The sequence below is a fragment of the Stigmatopora nigra genome, chromosome 18, assembly GCF_051989575.1.
Source record: "Stigmatopora nigra isolate UIUO_SnigA chromosome 18, RoL_Snig_1.1, whole genome shotgun sequence".
In the NCBI taxonomy this organism is placed as follows: Eukaryota; Metazoa; Chordata; class Actinopteri; order Syngnathiformes; family Syngnathidae; genus Stigmatopora; species Stigmatopora nigra.
The window spans coordinates 1,757,408-1,772,709 of record NC_135525.1 but is presented as its reverse complement, the minus strand read 5'-3'; the positions used below and the strand labels follow the sequence as shown (position 1 = coordinate 1,772,709).

At 65.9% G+C, this 15,302-nt stretch overlaps 1 pseudogene; it reads right to left on the bottom strand.

The window, feature by feature from the left end:
- The window catches only part of LOC144211948 (titin-like), a 39,798-nt pseudogene extending 24,731 nt beyond the window's left edge, over positions 1–15,067 (bottom strand).
- Positions 15,068–15,302: the final 235 nt, after the last annotated feature.

Here is a 15,302-nt window from a genome sequence, read left to right as displayed (position 1 = left end):
ACGTAGTCCCTGTATTCCACGGCGTATCCCAGGACGGGGGCGCCGCCACTGTCGGCGGGCGCTTTCCAAACGATGGACACGCTGTCCCGGGTAGAGTGAACAATCTTGGGCTTGGAGGGTGCGGCGGGACCCGTCAAGGGGGCCAGGGCTCGGAAGGAGGCGGACAGTTCGCTGGGCGGGCTCAGACCGGCGGCGTTCTCGGCGTAGACCCTGAAGTCGTACTCGCAACCCCGGCGCAGCTTGGTGACCGAGGCGTGGCAGACGGCGATGAGATCCCGGTTGACGCGGATCCAGCGCATGGCCGTCTTCTCCCGGCGCTCCACCACGTAGCCGGCGACGGGGCTGCCGCCGTCGCTGGCCGGTCGGGCGCCACACCAGCCTCATGGAATCTCCGGCGACGTCGGTGACGTCGACGTCGAGCGGCGCGCCGGCCGGGGAGTACGGATCGGCCACCTTGACGGCGTGGCTCTCCAAGGTCTCGCCGATCCCGTGTTTGTTGACGGCCGAGACCCTGAAGACGTACTCGTTGCCCTTGAGCAGTCCCGTCACGGCGTGATAGGTTTTGGTCACGTCGTCCTTCATTAACGTCCAGGCCAGGCGGCTGGTCTCGTGCTTCTCCAGCACGTAGCGCGTGATGTCGGCGCCGCCGGCTTCTTGGGGCGGACCCCAGGACAGCGTGCATCCCTGGGCCGTCAGATCCGTCACCTGCAGCGGCCCGGCGGGGGGCCCCGGTTTGTCCAGGACCACGCAATGGATGGGCGTGCTGACCTTGCCGGCGATGTTCTGCAGCGTGAGGACGTAGCGGCCCGAATCTCCCCGGACGCAGTCCTTCACCGTCACCGAGGTGGCCGTGTCGGTGGAAAGGATCTGGATTCTGGCTCGGGGAAGCAGTTCGCCGCCGTCCTTGCACCAGGCCAGCACGGGGGCGGGGCGACCGGCCACGTCGGCCCGAATCTTCAGGGTCTCGCCGGCCTTGACCGACACGGTCTCCCGGTACTTGACGTCCATCACGATGCGGGGCAGCTCCACGTCGTCCTTGACGGCCACGGGTCCCGTGTGGTCGGAGGGCGGGCTCAGCAGGCCGGCCGCGTACTTGGCCACCACGCGGAAGTGGTACTGGGCGTTCTCCGTCAGGCCCGTCACCCGATAGTGCGTCTCGGGCACGTTGGTGAAGTTGCACCTGGTCCAGCGGCCCTCCGGGAGCTCCCTGCTCTCCACCACGTAACCGGACACCTTGGCGCCGCCGTCGTACTGGGGCTTGTCCCAAGACAGGGAGACGGAGCTTTTGCCCACGGAGGTGACCACGGGGGCGCCGGGGGGATCGCAGGGGTCCCGCGCCGCCACGGGCTCCGAGGCCTTGCTGACCTTGCCGATGCCGGCAATGTTTTGGGCGTAGACGCGGTACTCGTAGACGGCGCCCTCCTCCACCCCGCCCACCTTGTATTCCGAGTCCCGGATCATTCCCCTGTTCATCTTGGTCCAGAGGATGCTGGCGCGCTCCTTGCGCTCCAGGTGGTAGCCCAGGACGGGACTGCCGCCGTCGTAGACGGGTTCGTTCCAGGTGACCAGCATGTGAGACTTGGTGGCCAGCTTCACGGCGGGCGTGGAAGGCGGTCCGGGTTGCTTGAAGTGGTAGCGAGCGGTAATGGCGGGGGAGTCCACGTGCGCGCTCTTGCCGTAGCGGTTGACCGCGTAGATGCGGAACTGGTACTCCGCGCCGTGCACCAGGCGCACGGCCTTGTAGGCCGTCCGGGCCACGTCGCCCGCCGCCATCTGCCAGTCTTGCGTGTTGGTATCTCGCTTCTGCACCACGTAGTTGCTCACGCAGCAGCCGCCGTCGTATTCCGGCGGAGACCAGGAGAGCGAGATGCTGTCGGAGGTCACGGCGTCCACCCTGACGCCGGTGGGCGGGCTGGGCTTGTCCAGGACGACCAGCTGCAGGTGGGAGGTGGCCGTTCCCGCGCCGTTGGCCACGGTGATCTGGTACTCGCCCACGTGCTCCCGGCCGGCCTTGGTCAGGACGATCTTGGAGGAGGAGGCCCCGTTCACCACCGTCAGCGAGGTGGTCTGCTTGACGGGGAGGCCGTCCCTCTTCCACGAGACGGCGGGCTTGGGTCTGCCGCCGAAGGGAACCTCCACGGTCAAGTCGTCTCCGGCCTTCACGCTGTAAGCGGTGAAGGGCGGAGAGACGGAGGGCGGGATGGCCGCTTCCCTGACCAGGACGGGCAAGCCCAGCTCCCCGGGTTGACTCTTTCCCTTCTCGTTGATGGCCAGCACCCTGAAGAGGTAGCTCTGCTCGGCGGTGAGGTTGGGAACGGTGGCCTCCGTGGCCTTGACCGTGCAGGCCGTGCCCCACTTGTCGCCGCCCTTGGGCTTGAATTCCACGTAGTAGCAGATGACTTTACTGCCGCCGTCGTGGGCGCACTTGTCCCACGAGAGCGACACGCTGCTCTTGGTCACGTCGCTGAGGGCGACGTTGGCGGGCGGGAGGGGCACCTGGGACACCTTGACCTCCTCGGTCTCGGCCGAGGGACCCTGGCCGTACTGGTTGACGGCGCAGACGCGGAAGTAGAAGACGCCCCCCTCGGGCAGCTCTTGGATCTTGAAGCCGTTGGCCGTGCAGTTGCTGCCCACGGTGGTGTAGGCCTTGCGGACCGACTCCCGCTTCTCCACCACGTAGTTGGTGATTTTGGAGCCGCCGTCGGCCGCCGGGGCGTCCCAGGTCAGGGAATCCTTGGTCAACTCCTTCACGGCCAGGTTCTGGGGTGCGCCGGGCGTGTCCAAGACTCTCACGGCCACCACGGCGGACTTGGAGCCGCCAGCGTTCTCCAGGGACAGCGAGTACTTGCCGCTGTCCCAGCGGTTGACGTTGTCCACCACCAGCATGGTGTAGGAGCCGGTGGAGTCGATCAGGGCGCGCTGGGCGAGAGCGCCGTCCACTTTCTGCCACTTGACGGCGGGCTGGGGCCTGTCCCTGATGGCCACGAACAGGCGCAGGGTGCCTCCGGCGCGCACCGACACCACCTTCCGCAGGTCGGCGTCCAGCTCCATCTCCGGCGCCTCCAGCCTGTCCACGGCCACCACCGTGCCGTGGACGTGGGCGGCCTCGCCCACGCCCTCGGAGTTGAGGGCGCACACGCGGAACTGGTATTCTTCTCCCTCCGTGACGTCGGCCACGGTCAGCCGGGTGGCCTGGATGCCGTAGGGCGGCGTGCACACGCGCCACTCCTTTTGGGCCGGCGCGTCCACCGCCGGGGCCACTTCCACCTCCTCCTCCGGCGACTCCGGCGGGGGCACGTACTGGCGCATCTCCACCACGTAGCCCTTGACGTAGGCCCCGCCGTCAGAGTCGGGTTTGGACCAGGAGAGCGAGACGGACGACTTGGAGTAGTCCGTCACTTTGGGGTGGCGAGAGGGTCCGGGGGGCTGGGTGGCGTCGCAGGCTCTGTAGAAGAGCGACGGCTCGCTGGGCTCTCCCACCCCGGCCCGGTTCTCGGCCGCCACCCGGAACTCGTAAAAGTGACGGGCGCTCAGTCCCGTGGCCGTGAAGAGCGTTTGGGTCAGTTTTTGTCTGTTGCACTTGGTCCAGCGCACGCCGTCTCGGTCGCGTTTCTCCAGGTGGTAGCCCAGGATGTCGGCCCCGCCGGTCTGTTCCGGGACGGCCCACGAAAGCAGCATGGAATCCTTGGTGATCTGGCCGGCCTCCGGCGTGCCAGGGGGGGCCCGGGGGCTTGTACGGGCTGCGGGCCACGAAGGGCTCGCCCGCCAGGTAGTCGCCCGTGCCGTACTTGTTGACGGCTCTGACTCGCAGCAGGTACTCGTTGCCCGCCAGCAGGTTGCTCAATCGGTGCTCAATCGTCTTGGTCTCCGCCGCCTGGCCCACGCCGTACTCGTTCTCGGCCATGACCCTGAAGTAGTAGGAGGCGCCTTCCGTCAGGTTCTCTACCTTGAAGGTGGTCTTTGCGCACTTGGCCGAGACGTTGGCGTAGGCCTTGCGGGTGGATTCCCGCTTGTCCACCACGTAGCTCTTGACTTTGGAACCCCCGTCGTTGGGCGGCGCCTCCCAGACGAGGGTGACCGAGTCCTTCCTCACGTCTTTCACCGCCAGGTTGAGCGGGGCCCCCGGCGTGTCCAGGACTTTGACGGCCACCGCTTCGGTGGCCGAACCGCTGCCGTTGCTGAGGGTGAGCGTGTACTTCCCCGAATCGCACCGGTCGCAGGAGTCCACGGAGAGCTGGGTGAAGGTGGGGCCCTTTTCCACCACCGCCTTTTCGGTGGGGGTGCCCTGGTCCTTGGACCACTTCACCTCGGGGGCGGGCCTGCCCCTGAAGGGAACGTGTATCCTGAACGAGCCGCCGGCCTTCACGGATATTCCCTTGCGCAGCTCGGAGTCCAGGTGGATCTGAGGCGCCTCCAGCCTCTCTTCCGCTCTGGCGGTTCCCGGGAGGACGGCCGGCTCGCCCACGCCGACCTTGTTGAGGGCGCACACTTGAATTCGATATTCCTGGCCCTCTTTCAGCCGGGGGATCTGGTATTTGTTGAGACGCAGGCCGGTCGGGGGGGGTGACCATGGTCCATTGCTCCGTCTCGGCCTTGCAGACCTCCACCAGGTAGCCCTGGACGGGGCTGCCCCCGTCCGACGGCGGCTTGCCCTAGGAGACGGTGATGGAGCTGGCCGTGGAGTCCACCACACTCACGTAGGCGGGGGAGCCCGGCCTCTACTTGGGATCGGCCGCCTTGTAGTAGGAGGTCGGCAGGGACGGCTCTCCCGAGCCCACCGCGTTCTCGGCGCTCACCCGGAACTCGTAGTCGTGGCCGGCGCTCAGGCCGGTGGCTCTGAAGGAGAGGTCCGTGACCTTCTGGCGGTTGCACCTGGTCCACTTGACGCCCGCCCTGTCCTTCTTCTCCACCACGTAGTTTGAGATCTGGCTGCCGTCGTCGGATTCCGGGGGGCTCCACCTGACGGTCATGCCGTCGCGAGTGATGTCGGCCACGTCCTCCACGTGAGGCGGACCGGGGAGTACGAAGGGAGTCTTCCAGAGCACGGGCTCGGACTCCAGGGGGCCGCCGGCGCCGTGCCGGTTGACTGCCGTCACGCGGAAAATGTATTCGTTGCCCTCCAGCAGGTTGGTGACCTTGTAGCAGGTGGCCGTGCAGGCGGGAGAAACCACCGTCCAGGCCAGACGGCTGGTCTCTCTCCTCTCGATGACGTAATGGGTGACGGGACAACTCCCGTCGGAGGAAGGCGGACGCCAAGCCAGCGAGCAGCGATCCTCGGCCACGTGAAGGGGTCCCTGGCAAGGACCGGGCCGGTCCAAGACGGAGACTTGGAAGTGCGCGCTTTGGCTGCCGGCCTGGTTGGTCAACTGGAGCGTGTAGGTGCCGCTGTCCTCCCTGGCCGCGTCTTTGACCAGGATCAGGGCGCGACTCTCCGTGTTCTTGATGTCCAGCCTGAGGGTATTTTCCAGCGGCACTTCGCCCCTGAACCAGCGCATGGCCGGCGGGGGCTTGCCACACACGTCGGCGTCCAGCTTGAAGGTCTCACCGGCGTTCAGGACCACGGCCTTGGCGAAGGCGGGGTCCACGGAGAATGTGGGCGCCTCGGTGCCGTCGCCGGCCGTGATCGGCCCGCTGTTGTACGACGGCTTGCTGACGGTGCCGGCGGCGTTCTTGGCCGCCACCCTGAAGTCGTACTGGGAGTTCTCGCTGAGGCCCGTGGCGGTGAATTGGATCTCCATCACGTTGGTGAAGTTGGCCCTCACCCAACGGCCCTCGGGCAGGTCGCACCTTTCCACCAGGTAGCCGGTGACGTTGCTGCCGCCGTCGTACTCGGGCTTGGTCCAGCGGATGACGATGGCGTCTTTGGTCACGTGGACGGCCCGGGGGATGCCGGGGGGGTCGCAGGGGTCCCTGGCCACGCGGCCCTCCGAGAGCTTGCTGCAGCGTCCCACGCCGACAATGTTTTCGGCGTAGACCCGGTATTCGTACTCCACGCCTTCCTCCAGAGGGTGGCTCTTGTAGTCCGTCTGGCGGATGAGCGTCTTGTTGATCCTTCCTCTCCAGGTGGTAGCCCAGGACGGGAGTGCCCCCGTCCGAGATGGGCTCGTGCCACTCCACCACCTGGTGGTCTCTGGAGAGCGAAGTGACGAAGGGCGTGCCCGGCGGCCCGGGTTCCCTGTAGGGGTACCGAGCCACCACGGCGGGCGAGTCCAGGCCGTGACTCTTGCCGTGGCGGTTCTGCGCCACGATCCTGAACTGGTACTCGGCTCCGGCCTTCAGCCTGGGCACCTTGATGGTGGTCCTGGCGTAGTTGGCGTTGACGTTTTCCCAAGTGGTGCCGACGGTCTCTCTCTTCTGCACGATGTAGTTGGAAATCTGGCAACCGCCGTCGCGCTGGGGCGGAGCCCAGGACAGCGTCACGCTCTGCGTGGTGATCTCGTCGAACTTGACGGGGCCGGTGGGCGGGCCGGGTTTGTCCAGTACCACGATTTCCAGCGTGGCCTCCTTCTCGCCGGCCGGATTGGTGGCCCGGATGCCGTACATGCCTCCGTCGTCGGCCGCCGCCTCCTTGATGCTCAGACTGGTGTGGCTCTGCTCGTTGTGAATGTTGACTCTGGTGGTGAACTTGAGGGGCGCGCCATTCTTGGTCCACGCCACGGTGGGCTTGGGCCGCCCGAAGACGGGTACTCGGACCCGGAGGTCTTTGCCCACGTGGACGCTGTAGCTGCTGAAAGCCGGTCGCAAGTCGGGCTGGAACACCAAGTTCTTGGCGGCGATGTGGCCGGACAGGACCCGGGGCTGGCTCTTGCCCTTGTCGTTGATGGCCGTGACTCGGAAGAGGTACTCCTCTCCCGGGTTGAAATTGGAAACGGTGGCGGCCGTGCCCTTGTAGGTGTTGACGCCGGACCACTTCTCCTGACCCTTGAGCTGAACCTCCAACAGGTACTGGGCCACCCGGCTGCCGCCATCGTATTCGGGACGTTCCCAGGCCAGAGACACGCTAGTGTCGGTCTGGTCCGTCACGCTCAGGCTCCTGGGGGCCTGAGGCACCTCCGAGACCTTGAGCGGGTCCAGGGTGGCGGCGGGCGGGCCCACGCCGTGGGCGTTCTCTGCCAGGACGCGGAAGTAGTAACAGCAGCCCTCCTGCAGCGGCTCGATCTTGCAGCAGAGCGCGTGGCAATTGGTGTCCACGGCGGCGTAGGTTTTGTGCGTGCTCTCCCTCTTTTCCACAATGTAGTTCTTGACCTTGGAGCCGCCGTCCAAGAGAGGCGCGTCCCAGGCCAGCGTCACCGACTGGCTGGTGATTTCCTTCACGCTCAAGTTGACGGGTGCGCCGGGCGTATCCAGTACCCGCACCGCCACGCCGGCCGACTTGCTTCCGCTGGCGTTGACCGCCGTGACCGTGTATTTGCCGCTGTCCGTCCTGCTCGCGTGGTCGAAGGTCAACGCTGTGTAGCTGCCGGTCACTTCCACTTGAGCCCCGTCCTTCAGCGGCGCCTCGTCCTTGTCCCACCGGACGGCGGGGGCCGGTCTTCCCCGGACGGGGATGAAAAGTCGGAGCGTGAGTCTGGCCCGGACGCTCACGGTCTTCCGCAGTTCCGGATCGATGTCCAGGTCGGGTTGCTCCTCCCTCTCTTGGGCCACCACCACCCCGGTCACCTGGGCGGCCTCGCCGAGTCCGACCTTGTTGCTGGCGCACACTCTGAAGTGGTAAGCCCGATTCTCCGTCAGCTGGGCCACCTCAAAATTCGTCTTCTTGACACCGGTGGCCGGCGTGCACATGACCCAGTCCTCCTCGGGGGCCGACGCCTCGGTGGCTTCCGTCCGCGCCCCCGCCGGTGGATCTCCGAGCCGCCGTCGCAGAGGGGCTTGCCCCACGACAGGAAGACGGAAGATTTGGTGGTGTCGGTCACTCTGGGATTCTGCGGCGGGCCTGAAGACGGGGTCCAGGGCTCGGTGGTAGACGGTGGCGGAACTGGGCCGGCCCACGCCGACGGCATTCTCGGCGGCCACCCTGAACTCGTAACTGTGACTTTCCAGGAGTCCCGTGATCTTGAAAGACAAATGCGGGACGGGGCCCCTGTTGCATCTGGTCCAACGCACGCCCTCTTTGTCGTGCTTTTCGATGACGTAGGTGGTGATGGGAGTGCCTCCGTGGTCAGTAGGGGCCTCCCAGGTCAGGAGCACGGAATCCTTCTTCACCTCCGAGACCTCCAAAGCTCTGGGCGATCCGGGGACCGTGTTGGGGTCTCTGATGGTGGCCGGCTCGGACAGGAGCGGCGCGCCGGCGCCGAACTCGTTGACGGCGTGCACTCGGAAGACGTACTCGTTGCCCTCCAGGAGCTTGGCAACGTCCAACCAGGTGTCGGCCACGTCGGACTCCACCACCGTCCAGACCAGCCGGCTGCTCTCTCTCCTCTCCACCACGTAGTGGCTAATCTTGCTGCCGCCGTCCTGGAGCGGCTCCCGCCACGTGAGGCGGCAACGGTCCTTGAGGATGTCCGTCACGGCCATGGGGCCCTGCGCCTGTCCCGGTCTGTCCAGGACCACCACCTTGACCGGGGTGGCCTTTTCACCCCCCGGGTTTTTCAGCAAGAGAGTATAGAGGCCTCCGTCGTGGAGTCGGGCTTCTTTGACGGCCAGGCAGGCGCGGGTGGCCGTGTTCCTGATCTCTCGGCGCGGGGTGTCGGCCACTTCCTGCCGGTCCTTCAGCCAGGCGATGGAGGGCGGGGGCTTTCCCCCGCCTTCACCACCAGGGTCTGAGTGTACTGGGGGTCCATGCTGACGCGGGGGGGCCGGATGTCATCTCTGGCGGTGATGGGGCCGCTGCTGTAGGAGGGGAGACTGGAGACCCCGGCGGCGTTTCTGGCGATGACTCGGAACTCGTAGCGGCCGTCCGGAAGCAGTCCCGTGGCGGCGTACTCCGTCTCCGTGACGTTGGTGAAGTTGGCTTTGGACCAGCGTCCTTCGGGAAGCTCCTTCTTTTCCACCGTGTAGCCGGTGATCTTGGCGCCGCCGTCGTACTCGGGCTTGGTCCAGGCGATGCGGACCGAATGGCCGGTGATCTCGGTGGACTCGGGCGCGGCCGGGGGGTCGCAGGGGTCTCTGGCCACCTGGCCCTCGGAGACTTTGCTGACTTTGCCCACGCCCACTATGTTCTCGGCGTAGACTCTGAACTCGTATTCCATTCCCGCCTCCAGGCCGGAGATCTTCGAGCTTTGCTCCTTGATAAGCAATTTGTTGAGTTTGACCCAGAGGATGCTGGTTCTCTCCTTGCGCTCCAGATGGTAGCCCAAAACGGCGCTGCCTCCGTCGCTGACCGGTTCGTTCCAGGTCACCACCATGCTGTCTTTGGTGGAGGAGGCCACGCTGGGAGTTCCCGGGGGGCCCGGGACTTTGTACGGGTACTGGGCCACGAGGCACTCGGACTGGAGGGCCGGACCTTTGCCGTAGCGGTTTTCCGCCGTGATCCGGAACTGGTATTCGGCGGCGGCTTTCAGGCGACAGGCTTTCACTTTGCACCTGGCCAGGTTGGCGGACACCAGGGTCCAATTGGTGGTGGAGGTGTCTCTCTTCTCCGCGATGTAGTTGTTGATGGTGCAACCGCCGTCGTACTCCGGCGGTCCCCAGGAGATGGTCACGCTGTACGAGGTGACCTCCTCCACCCGGATGGGACCCAGCGGCCGACCGGGCTTGTCCAGCACCACCACGGCGACCTGCGCGGTGGCCCGGCCCGCCGTGTTGACCAGGGCCACCCGGTACTCTCCGAAATCCTCCCCGCGGGCCTCCTTGATGGCGAGGGTCAGCAGGGTTTCCGAGGCGGCAAAGTTGACGCGGGTGGTCCTCTTGAGCGGTTGGCCGCCACGGTGCCAGGAGAGCACCAGAGGGTCAGGTCTTGGCCCGCCAACACGCTGAAGGTGTGGAAGGGCGTCTTGACGACCGGCGCCGTCACCAGCTCCTTCACGATGACGGGGACGCCGATCTGACGGGAGCTCGGCGTCCAAGTCAAGCTCCGGCGGGAGGAGTCGGTCCTCGGCCCTGGGCCGGCCGGGCACGCCGGCCGCCTGGCCCATCCCCTCGCCGTTGACGGCCGAGATGTTGATCTTGTACTCGGCGTCCTCCGTCAGATTGATCAGGGTGAAGGAGGTGGCCAGTAGTCCCTCCTTGGGCGTGGCGATTCGCCAATCCTCCGCCTCCTCCTCCTCCTCTTTGCCGGCGGCGGGGACGCAGCGCTCCACCACGTAACCGGTGATGTCGGAGCCGCCGTCGTAGGCGGGCTTGTTCCAGGCCACGGTGATGGACGAGCTGGTGGTGTCCAGAACTCTGGGGTTGCAGGGGGGCCCCGGTTTGTACAGGGCGTCGCTGGCCTTGTACAGAGGGCTGGAGGGGCTGGACGGGCCCACGCCGGCGGCGTTCTCCGCACTGATCCGGAATTCGTATTCGTGTCCGGCCACCAGGCCCGTGGCCTTGAACTGCAGGTCTTTCACCTTCCTCTTGTTGCACTTGACCCAGCGCAGGCCCTGCCGGTCTTTCCTCTCCACGTGATAGTTGTCGACGGGCGCCCCGCCGTCGCTCTCGGGCGCCTGCCAGCTCACCAGCATGGAATCCTCGGCGGTGGCGGCCACCAGCGGGTTCCGGGGCGCGTCGGGGACCCGGTACGGGTCGTCGGCCAGAACGGGCTCCGAGTCCAGGGGCTCGCCGCTGCCGTATTTGTTGAGCGCCCTCACTCTGAAGATGTACTCGTTTCCCTTGAGGAGCTTGCCCACTTTGAGCTGGGTGTCCCGCAGGTGGGAGGCCGCCTCGCTCCACAGCAGTCTGCCGGATTCCCGCTTCTCCACCGCGTAGCCTTCGATCTGGGAACCGCCGTCGTCGGCGGGCGGGGCCCACGTCAGCAGGCAGTCGTCGGCCGTGACCCGGCCGACGGCCAGGGGTCCCAGCGGCGGGCCGGGCCTGTCCAGTACTTTGACCCTGAAGACGTGCTTGCAGAAGCCGCCGGCGTTGGCGGCCGTCAAGAGGAATCCTCCTCCGTCGGCCCGGACAGAGTCCTTGTTGGTCAGCGTGGAGGTCAGCTCGCCGTGCTTGACGTCCAGCTTGAAGGTGTTCTCCACTTCCTTTTGGTTCTTGGTCCAAGTCAGGCGGGGGGCGGGTTGCCCGGCTACGTCGGCGTCCAGCTTGAAGGACTCCCCGGCCTTGACCAGGAGCACGTCCTTGAAGACGGCGTCCACCCTTGCAGGCCACGGGCTCCGAGGGCTCCGACGGGGTGCTCACGGCTCCGGCAGAGTTCCTCGCCGTCACGCGGAACTGGTAGAGGGCGTCGCGGGTCAGTCCGCTGACGGTGAAGGCGCTCTCCGTGACGTTGGTGAAGTTGGCCTTCGTCCAGCGACCGGCGGGCAGTTCTCGCCTCTCCACCGTGTAGCCGGTGATCTTGAATCCGCCGTCGTACTCGGGCTTGGTCCAGGCCACGGTGACGGCGTTGTCGGTGACCGAGGTGGGCACGGGCGCGCCCGGGGGGTCCACCGGGTCCAGGGCCACGATGGGCTCCGAGGCCTTGCTGGCCTTGCCGATGCCGGCCTTGTTCTCCGCCATGACGCGGAACTCGTAGGCGGCGCCGTCCTCCAGGCCGCTGGACTTGAGGAGGTTCCCTTTGACCAGACCCAGGCTGATTCTCTGCCACGTGATGCTGCTCCGCTCCTTCCTCTCCACGTGGTAGCCGGCCACTTGGTCCCCGCCGTCGGACACGGGCTCGTTCCAGCCGACGGTTATGGAGTCCTTGGTGAAGGCCACCACTCGGGGCGTGCCGGGCGGTCCCGGAACTTTGAAGGGGTAGGCGGCCACCACCGACTCGGAGGTTATGGCCGGGCCCACGCCGTAGCGGTTTTTGGCCCTGACCCGGAACTGGTACTCCGAGCCCGTGGTCAGGCGGGTGGCCTTGAAGGTGGTGCGGATGGCGGCGGAGGTCAGCTCGCTCCAAGTCTGCGTGGCGGTGTCTCGGATCTCCAGCACGTAGTTGTTGATGGGGACGCCGCCGTCGTTTTCCGGCGCGTCCCAGGCGAAGACGCAGTAGGTGCGGGAGATTTCCGTGATGAGCACGGGTCCCTTGGGCGGGCCCGGGACGTCGTGCACTCTGATCCACACGTTGTCGCTGACGGTACCCGCCAGGTTCTTGGCCGTCACGGCGTAGGTGCCGCTGTCGGCCCTGGTGCATTCCTTGACGCTTAGGACCACGGTGGCCGGGGTGCGCTCCACGTTGGTCCTCTGGGTCAGCTTCAGGGCGCCGCCGTCCTTCTGCCAGCTGACGGCCGGCCTGGGGCGTCCGGCCACGGGAATCTCCACCCTGATGTCCTTTCCGGCCCGAGCCACCACGGTGGCCTGGCAGAGGGCGCGCAGGTCCAGGTCGGGTGGGGAGGAGGAATCCCGGACGAGCATGGGCTTGCTCTGGCGGGGGGCGCTCCTGCCCGAGTAGTTGACGGCCATCACGCGGAAGGTGTATTCCTCCTTCTCGTTGAGGTTCTTGACGGTAAAGTCCATGCCTCTCAGGCTGCTGACGTGGGCCTACTGATCGGTGCCCCTCTTCTGGGCTTCCAGGACGTAGGCCGTCAGCCGGCTGCCTCCGTCGTGCTTGGGTTTGGTCCAGGCCAGGCTGACCGAGTTCTTGGTCATGTCCACGGGCACGATGCTCGCCGGGGGGCCCGGCGCCTGCGAGGCGCGGATGGGATCGGGGGTCTCGGCGCCTTCGCCCACTCCGTACTCGTTCTTGCCGTAGACGCGGAAGTAGTGCTCTCGCCCAGATCGCCCATCCTGACCCGGGTGGTGGGGCAGTGGGTCACCACGGTGGCGAAGGCCTTGCGTGTGGACTCCCTCTTCTCGATAATGTAATTGGTGACCTTGGTGCCGCCGTCCACCAGCGGCATCTCCCACTCCAGGACGATGGATTCCTTGTCCACGCCCGCCGCTTTGAGGTTGAGCGGCGGCCCGGGCGAATCCAGCACTCGGACGTGAATATCGCCGCTCTTCTTCCCCGCCGAGTTCTCCAGGGTCAGCTGGTATCTGCCGGCGTCCGTCCGGACGCTCTCGGGAATCAGCAGCATGGTGTAGGACTCGGTGCTGTCGATGACGGCGCGGGGCACGGTGGCGCCCTCCTTGCTCCAGGCCACGGTGGGCGCGGGACGTCCCCCGATGGGCACAAAGAGGCGCACGGGGCATCCGGCCCTGACCACCAGGGTGCGCCTCAGCTCGGCGTCCAATTCCAGGTCGGGCTGGGCGGCGTGCTCCGCCACCTCCACCAGTTCTGCCGTTTGGGCCGCTGGGGCCGTACCCTTGGGGTTGACGGCCCTAATCCGGAAGTGGTATCTGCCGGCGTTTTCCAGTCCGGGCACCACGAACTCGGTGATTCTCAGGGGGGACGAGGGCGCCGTGTCCTTGATCCATTCCTCCGCGCCTTCTTTGCGGTGCTCGATCACGTAGCCGGTGACGTGGAGCCCGCCGTTGTCCAGTGGTTTTCCCCAATTGAGAGTGGCCGTGGTCTGGCCGGTGTCCGTCACCCTGGGGTTGACGGGCAGACCGGGAACATCTGCCGCCGGGAGGAGTGGAAGATTAGCGACGGCGCGGACATTTATCCATTAGGCATTTTGCCCAGCCGGGCGGGCCTCGGTTACGACTCACAGGTGGCGACGACGGTGGTGACCGGTAGCGAGGGCTCGCCGGGCTCCCTGTAGCCGCCTTTGTTCTCGGCCGAGACGCGGAACTCGTACTGCAAGCCTTCGGTCAGGCCGGTCACGGCGTAGCTCAGCTCGGTCAGCGACTTCTTGGAGGCCCTGAGCCACCTGCTGCCCTTCTTCTCCTTCTTCTCCACGGCGTAGCCGAGGATGTCGCCGCCGCCGTCGTCGGCCGGCCTCCTCCACGTCAGCGTCACCGAGTGTCCGTCGACCTCTAGGATCTCGGGCTTGGACGGCGGGCCGGGAGGACCTGGGAAAAGGGGCGCCTCGGCTTTCAGTGACACGCCGGGGCCAGATACGTGCGGGCGGTAACCCAAGCGCCACTCACCAAACCTATCCACCATCTTGACGGGCCGGGAGTGAGCCGCCTCGCCGGCGCCGTGCTGGTTGACGGCCGACACTCGGAAGATGTACTCGTTGTCCTGGATGAGTTTGGTGGCCACGTAGTGGCAGTCCGGCACCTCCTCCTCCAGAATGGTCCAGAGGAGGCGGCCGGTTTCCCGCTTCTCCAGCTTGTAGTGCTTGATGGGCGAGCCGCCGTCCTCGGGGGACGGCGCCCAGCGGAGGGTGACCTTCTCGGAGGAGACGCCGGCGCAGTGGATGGGGCCGGGGGCGGCGGAGACGTCTAAAACTTTCACCTTGACCGTTTCCTCTTTGACGCCGAGGGGCCGGCCCTCAAAGTCAAGTTCAGGGGAGCCGAGGGAAAGAAGAACTCACCGAAGGGATGTTTGGCCACCACGGGCTCCGACTTGAGTCCCTCGCCCACGCCGTACTTGTTCTCGGCGCAGACGCGGAAGACGTATTCCGTGCCCTCGTGGAGAGCCGTCACCCTGAAGGCATTCTTGTCCACCGCCGAGGAGACGGTCACCCACATGTTGGTGACCGAGTCGCGCTTTTCCAGGATGTAATTGGTGATCTCCAAGCCCCCGTCGTCTTTGGGGGCGGCCCACTTCAGCGTGGCCCCGTCGGCCGTCACGTCCTTGAACTTGACCGGTCCCACGGGGATGCCGGGCTTACCCACCACCCTGCAAGAAAGACAGACCATGGTCAGCGAATGGCCAGCGCAAGGCGAGCGCAAGGCCAGCGCACAGGCGTGGCGGCGAGGAGGAGTTTCCTCCGACCCGTTACCTGATAAAGACGGTGGACTCCTTGCTGCCGGCGCTATTCCTCAGGGCGACGGTGTACTTGGAGGCGTCGCTCCTCTGGCAATCCCTGATCAGAAGCGTGGTGTTGACCGCCGAGGATTCGGCGCAAACGCGGCCGCCGTCGCTCAAGTCTTCCTCCTTGCCCTTCTTCCAGGACACCTTGGGGGTGGGCTTCCCCGCAATGGGAATTTTCAGGCGCACCGTTAACCATAACCCAAACCATAACCCAAACCATAACCCAAACCATAACCCAAACCATAACCCAAACCATAACCCAAACCATAACCCAAACCATAACCCAAACCATAACCCAAACCATAGCCCAAACCATAACCCAAACCATAACCCAAACCATAACCCAAACCATAACCCATACCATAACCCAAACCCTAACCCAAACCATAACCCTAACCCAAACCATAACCCGAACCCAAACCATAAC